The sequence below is a fragment of the Chenopodium quinoa genome, unplaced genomic scaffold (assembly GCF_001683475.1).
Source record: "Chenopodium quinoa cultivar QQ74 unplaced genomic scaffold, ASM168347v1, whole genome shotgun sequence".
In the NCBI taxonomy this organism is placed as follows: Eukaryota; Viridiplantae; Streptophyta; class Magnoliopsida; order Caryophyllales; family Amaranthaceae; genus Chenopodium; species Chenopodium quinoa.
Window position 1 is genome coordinate 3,361,054 of NW_018743858.1, and position 7,899 is coordinate 3,368,952.

Below are 7,899 nucleotides of genomic sequence, written 5' to 3' on the forward strand. Positions count from 1 at the left end.
TAGAAAAATGGAAGCAGTTGGTAGGGCTAATGAGTCTGGCAAACTAACTCCCAACTGGGAAGGACCCTACCGAATCTATGAGGAAGTCAAGGACGGTACCTACCGTCTAGAAACACCAGACGGACAACCGTTGCCTCGAACTTGGAATGTAGATAATCTTAAGAAATATTTCTTTTGAATGATGTAAATAGTCAAGAGCTACTTAATAAAAGTTTGCACTTACTATTCAATTTTGTACTAAGAGGGGCACGCCTACTAACAAATAGTCGGCTACTCTCCACGTTTAATTTTTATTCTTACTTAAAGAGGGGCATGCCGTCTGTACCTTAACAGTCGGCTACTCTCCATTGAGTTTTTCACTCTATCTTCAGAGGGGCATGCCGTCTGTACCTTTACAGTCGGCTACTCTCCATTGAGTTTTTCACTCTATCTTCAGAGGGGCATGCCGTCTGTACCTTTACAGTCGGCTACTCTCCATTGAGTATTTTACTCACAATAGGGGCATGTCGTCTGGACATATAGTCGGCTACTCTTCATAAGAATATGGCCGACTGGTTCCAAACACAAAGCCAACCCCCTAATACTTAGCTAAAAAGATTAGGGCCTGGTCGATCCTGGGCCTAACAGGCGGCTACCCTCCTTTTACTTAGCACCTACGTTCACCAAGAACTTACCAAGGCCACAGGTCGAATGATCAGACCAGGCGCCAAGCCAACTGATCAAATCTACAAAACTAATACGACCTGTCCCAACATCATAGCAGGCGTCCGGCGGCATCCCTCCGGATGAAATTCGTCGCAGAGAGCAGCTCCCTTTTGGGTGGAACATTGTTCTATAAAATAATTACACGGCACCTATACGACTGTCCCCAAGGGCAACCACGTAGCCGTTTTTGAGACAAAGATAACTCTATCAATAACCAAACCAGTGGTAGCAGTTGACATCTGAGTCAGATGACCGCCTGTATTACTTGGGATAAATGCAGGGGGTACCTCTTGAGTTAATAGCCAACAAACATTGGCGAATCAAGGGGTCTAGTCGGCCTCCGCTGCCTGGTACCTCTACTTCTCAAGCAAGAGTGACGGCGACTGAGTAACTCCAATGTTAACTCATAGTCACTCCCTCAAACTTAGTATGGAGACTAAAAGGTATGAGTCGTCCGCCTGTTTTTAGCAAACAGGGGCTCTCAACCATTACTCCTGCTAGGTTAACAAATTATGAGTTAAAAGCCAACAAACATCGGCGAATAAAGGGAATCAACCGGTACCCGCCGCTTGTTATCTCTACTACTCAGTTCCTTGGCGACTAGGTAACACTCATGTTTACTTGGTCAGACCACTTTCCTACTTGGTTAAATTTACAAAAGACAGGACCGCCTGCCTAAAAAGGATCCAGTCTTTAAAATAGTTCGAATACCGATTGAATAAATGGCCGACTGATCGTCTATCCTGGAAACAGACAACCAGTCGTCCAGGGGCATAGGCGGTGTGACTAACTATCCGTACCTATCTGCAACTATCGGCCATGCAAAACAGTCGGTCTAGTGAACAATTGGATATTAGAATATGGAATACTTAGACAAATTTGAAGCAAAACAAAAATTCATTAAAAATAAGCCGGTCATTAAAGACCAGCAAAATATTCAAAGCCCCGGCCCCCTGGCCGGGTAAATACAAAGCAAACGGCACGCAGGCCGTGGAAAGAATACATAAAGCTTAAGAAGGGGGCAGATCTTCAATATTAGCAGTTGCCGCCTGGTCAGCACTCTTCTTGCTGGACTCGGCTTCAGCTGCATCCTTTTTTGATGCCTTACCCCCAAGCGGCACAAGCGCCACTACCGGCTCCTCCTCCTCCAACGCTTCCTCCAACGCCTCTTCCTCAGCAGCCACCAGGATCTCTTGATTATATGTATCAGAACACTGGCGGTACGTTCTTTCCCAAGAGGCAAAGTCGGCACTGGGGAAGAGGCGGCCCCAGGTCATGCGCTGGATTTGAGCGGAGTCTTCCATCATCTCCCGGACCAGCTCTTTCTTCTCTTGCTCGGCCTTTTCCGAGAGCTCTTGGGTAAGACTCTTCTCCTGGGTCACCAGGCGTTCCTTTACGCTGGCCAAGGATTTCTCCATGGCTTCGTAAGAGTACATTTTTAGGCGAAGAGGTTTCAGCTCGGCCTTGAGATTGGTGATGGTCGCCTCCAGCTCGTCATTCTTCTTCTGGGCCGCCTCTAACTGAGCCCGGACAGCGGCGGTAGCCTGCGCTTGATAATAAAGAATATCAATGGTCAGAACTTCATTTTAGGCAATTTGAAACATTTCTTTATCACAATCAGAGGCGGCCATAGCTTTTGCAGCCTTTACCTCTTTGTTCTTCCGATCAAGCGGCTTGCGAAGGCCGTTCACTCGGAGCAGGGCCTAAGTACAAAGGAACAGGCGTCAGTTTCCAAACAAAAAGAAAACAGGCGTCCACAAATTCAAATACTCAAAAATATGCTAAGTATACCTCAGCAAGGACTCCTGCAATCCCGTCAAGGTCAAGGGTGCCGACACCCCTGACCGCCTCCCTTTCGGCTAGAGGAACTGCCCTGATCATAGACTTGGCCATCTCTACCAAGTCAGGCTCCTGAGGGCCGGCTGCATCAAGCATAAACAAACGGATTAGACCTAATAAAAAAGGGAGCGAGTCTAAAATTTACAAGGACAACTTCTTACTTCTAGGCGGCCCAGTTGGAGTTTTAGAAGAAGTGGCCGGCTGTTTCTCAGCCGCCACCTGTTTCCTGGCAGAACCAGGAGAGCTCCCAACATTCGTCTTCCGGGCCTTGGGGTCCGGCTGTTGGGAAGATGAGGCTCTTGGAGCACCCGTCTAAAAAAGAAGAAAAAAGTCAGTATATGCATAAATACAACTCCAAAAAGAGGGTGAAAGGTTCGGAGCTCACCAAGGGTGCCCCCTTCTTGGGGGAGTCGGTTGAAGCTTGTTGCATGATAGAGGCCCGCAACATGGCCGCCGCAGTCTTGGAGGCAGTGATCTTGCTCATGGCGTCAGCTGCAAAAACAAACAACAAAGTTAATAAATCATAACAAGAAATGTATGGAACAACAGAGTATTCAGCAAGTACTTTTTGGCCTACTTTAGATGCAAATGCGATGGTGATGGTGAAAAAATGTGACAAGTGCCAAAGGTTTGGCAAACTTATTCACCGTCCGGCTACTGACCTCACTACCATTCATAGCCCACTACCGTTTGCTAAGTGGGGCATGGATATTCTGGGTCCATATACGTCTGCTACAGGCGGAAGGAGGTACATACTTGTTGCCGTCGACTACTTCACTAAATGGGTAGAGGCGGAGGCTGTAAAGGGAATCAAGACGAAGGATGTAATTTCATTCATTTGGAAAAATGTCATCACTCGGTTCGGGGTTCCCATGTCTATGGTTTTTGATAATGGTCCCCAATTTGAGACGTCTGTTCTCAAAAGCTGGTTGGGTGACCAAGGAATTGCACACTACTTTGCATCTGTCGGCCGTCCACAAGCAAACGGCCAGGTAGAAGCCTTTAATAAAATCATCTCGGACGGTCTCAAGAAAAAGATTGAACGAGCAGGCGGCCTATGGGCGGATGAATTACCACATGTTCTCTGGGCCATTAGGACGACTGAAAAAGGGGCGACTGGAGAAACTCTATTCCTCCTAACTTACGGTGCGGAAGTTGTTCTTCCAATAGAACACTACGAGCCGACTCTTCGAGTAATGCTATATGACGAAGAGGCAAACTGGGAAGCCATGCGCCTGGCATTAGACTCACTTCCTGAAAGGAGGGGCAATGCTGTCTTGCGCCATGAAATTTACCGCCTGAGAATGACTAGATCATACAACAAAAAAGTACACAGGCGTCCACTCAAAGTGGGGGACTTTGTACTTAGAAAAATGGAAGCAGTTGGTAGGGCTAATGAGTCTGGCAAACTAACTCCCAACTGGGAAGGACCCTACCGAATCTGTGAAGAGGTCAGGGATGGTACCTACCGTTTGGGAACATTAGACGGACAACCGTTGCCTCGAACTTGGAATGTGGATAATCTTAAGAAATATTTCTTTTGAATGATGTAAATAGTCAAGGGCTACTTAATAAAAGTTTGCATAATATTCAATTTTGTACTAAGAGGGGCACGCCTACTAACAAACAGTCGGCTACTCTCCATGTTTAATTTTTATTCTTACTTAAGAGGGGCATGCCTGCTGACAAACAGTCGGCTACTCTCCATAGTTTTTATTCTTACTTAAGAGGGGCATGCCTGCTGACAAACAGTCGGCTACTCTCCATTGAGTATTTTACTCTATCTTCAGAGGGGCATGCCGTCTGTACATTTACAGTCGGCTACTCTCCATTGAGTATTTTACTCTATCTTCAGAGGGGCATGCCGCCTGTACCTTTACAGTTGGCTACTCTCCATTGAGTATTTTACTCTATCTTCAGAGGGGCATGCCGTCTGTACCTTTACAGTCGGCTACTCTCCATTGAGTATTTTACTCTATCTTCAGAGGGGCATGCCGTTTGTACCTTTACAGTTGGCTACTCTCCATTGAGTATTTTACTCTTTTAGAGGGGCATGCCATCTGTACCTTTACAGTCGGCTACTCTCCATTGAGTATTTTACTCTATCTTTAGAGGGGCATGCTGCCTGTACCTTTACAGTCGGCTACTCTCCATTGAGTATTTTACTCTATCACCATAGGGGCATGCCGTCTGGACATATAGTCGGCTACTTTCCATAGAAGAGGGCTGACTGGTTCCAAACACACAGCCACCCCCCTTATACTTAACTAAAAATGATCAGGGCCTGGCCGACCCTGTGCCTAAACAGGCGGCTACCCTCCTTTTACTTGGCACCTACGTTCACCAAGAACTAACCAAGGCCACAGGCCGAATGATCTGACCAGGCGCCAAGCCAACTGATCCAATCTCCAAAACTAATACGACCTGTCCCAACATCATAGCAGGCGTCTGGCGGCATCCCTCCGGATGAAATTCGTCGCAGAGAGCAGCTCCCTTTTGGGTAGAACATTGCTCTAAAAACTAATTACACGGCACCTATACGACTGTCCCCAAGGGCAACCACGTAGCCGTTTTTGAGACAAGGATAACTCTATCACTAACCAAACCAGTGGTAGCAGTTGACATCTGAGTCAGATGACCGCCTGTATTACTTGGGATAAATGCAGGGGGTACCTCTTGAGTTAATAGCCAACAAACATTGGCGAATCAAAAGGATCAGCCGGCCTCCGCCGCCTGGTACCTTTACTACTCAAGCAGGAGTGACAGCGACTGAGTAACACCAAAGTTAACTCATAGTCACTCTCAAACTTAGTACGGAGCCTAAAAGGTATGAGTCGTCCGCCTGTTTTTAGCAAACAGGGGCTCTCAACCACTACTCTTGATAGGTTAACAACCTATGAGTTAAAAGCCAACAAACATTGGCGAATAAAGGGGAACAACCGGTACCAACCGCTTGATACCTCTACTACTCAGTTACTTGGCGACTAGGTAACAACCATGTTTACTTGGTCAAACCACTTTCCTACTTGGTTAATTTTACAAATGACAGGACCGCCTGCCTAAAGAGGATCCAGTCTTTGAAATGGTTCGAATACCGAATGGATAAATGGCCGACTGATCGTCTAGCCTGGAAACAGACAACCAGTCGTCCACGGGCATAGGCGGCGTGACTAACTATCCGTACTTGTCTGCAACTATCGGCCATGTAAAACAGTCGGTATAGTGTACAATTGGATATCAGAATATTCAATACTTAAACAAATTTGAAGCAAAACAAAAAAAATTCATTACAAAGAAGCCGGTCATTAAAGACCGGCAAAATATTCAGAGCCCCGGCCCCCTGGCCGGGTAAATACAAACAAACGGCACGCAGGCCGTGGAAAGAAGACATAAAGCTTAAGAAGGGGGCAGATCTTCAATATTAGCAGCTTTCGCCTGGTCAGCACTCTTCTTGCTGGACTCGGCTTCAGCTGCATCCTTCTTTGATGCATTGCCCCCAAGCGGCACAAGCGCCACTACCGGCTCCTCCTCCAACGCCTCTTCGTCAGCAGCCGCCAGGATCTCTTGATTATATCTATCAGAGCACTGGCGGTACGTTTTTTCCCATGAGGCAAAGTCGGCATTGGGGAAGAGGCGGCCCCAAGTCATGCGCTGGATTTGAGCAGAGTCTTCCATCATCTCCCGGACCAACTCTTTCTTTTCTTGCTCGGCCTTTTCCGAGAGCTCCTGAGTAAGACTCTTCTCCTGGGTCACCAGGCGTACCTTTACGCTCGCCAAGGATTTCTCCAAGGTTTCGTATGAGGACATATTTTGGCGAAGAGGTCTCAGCTCGGCCTTGAGATTGTTGATGGTCGCCTCCAGCTCGCTATTCCTCTTCTGGGCCGCCTCTAACTGAGCCCGGATAGCGGCGGTAGCCTGCGCCTGATAATAAAGAATATCAATGGTCAGAACTTCATTTTGGGCAATTTGAAACATTGCCTTATCACAGTCAGAGGCGGCCATAGCTTTTGCAGCCTTTACCTCTTTGTTCTTCCGGTCAAGCGGCTTGCGAAGGCCGTTCACTCGGAGCAAGGCCTAAGTAAAAAGGGGAACAGGCGTCAGTTTCCAAACAAAAAAGAAAACAGGCGTCCTGGAATTCAAATACTCAAAAATATGCTAAGTATACCTCAGCAAGGACCCCTGCAATCCCGTCTAGGTCAAGGGTGCCGACACCCTTGACCGCCTCCCTTTCAGCTGGAGGAACGGCCTTGATCATAGACTTGGCCACCTCGACCAAGTCAGGCTCCTGAGGGCCAGCTGCATCAAGCATAAACAAACGGATTAGACCTAGTAAAGAAGGGAGCAAGTCTAAAATTTACAAGGACAATTTCATACTTCTAGGTGGCCCAGCTGGAGTTTTAGAAGAAGTGGCCGGCTGTTTCTCAGCCGCCGCATGTTTCCTGGCAGAACCAGGAGAGCTCGCAACAGTCGTCCTCCGGGCCTTGGGGTCCGGCTGTTGGGAAGAAGAAGCTCTTGGAGCGCCCGTCTAAAAAAGAAGAAAAGAGTCAGTATATGCATAAACACAACTCCAAAAAGAGGGTGAAAGGTTCGAAGCCCACCAAGGGTGCCCCCTTGTTGGGGGAGTCGGTTGAAGACTGTTGCATGATGGAGGCCCGCAACATGGCCGCCGCAGTCTTGGAGGCGGTAATTTTGCTCATGGCGTCCGCTGCAAAAACAAATAGCAAAGTTAATAAAAGCCATAACAAGAAATGCACGGAACAACAGAGTATTCGGCAGGCCGGCTACCTCTTGAGCACCGACTGCTGAGGCCACAGGCGGCCAAAAAGTACTCGTCGTAGAGCCATTTGAAGCTCGGGACGCAGTGCAGGGGTACTTGCTCTCGTACCCCTGAAGTAGAGTTCACCTTCGACTCTACTTTGAAGAGTCCTTTATCTAGGATCTCTTTCTTAGCCTTGGGGGGAACAGGCGGCATGCTGCGGCCGCCTGCAAGAAGGGGCGGATTCCTGTTCCACCTGTTGAAGAGCTTGTTCAGCTCTGTGTCTGAACTCTCAATGATGAGGAAGGTGCTCCGCCAGTCCTTCCATTTGTTTGCTTTACCTCTCGTCATGAGGTAGCCCTTGTGGCTCGTCAATTGATACCAGCCGGTACCGCCTGCCTTAGGGGTCCGGTTGAGATAGTTCATGTGGGCGAAAGCCTCGAAGCTCGGCTCCACCCCGTGCAGTTCGCACCCGGCCACATAGCCGAGTACGTTGACCTAGGAGTTCGGGGCTAACTGCCATAACCCCAACTCATACCCATCCAAGATCCACTGAACAGCCGGATGTAGTGGGAAGCGCAACCCAGCCTTGATGGCCG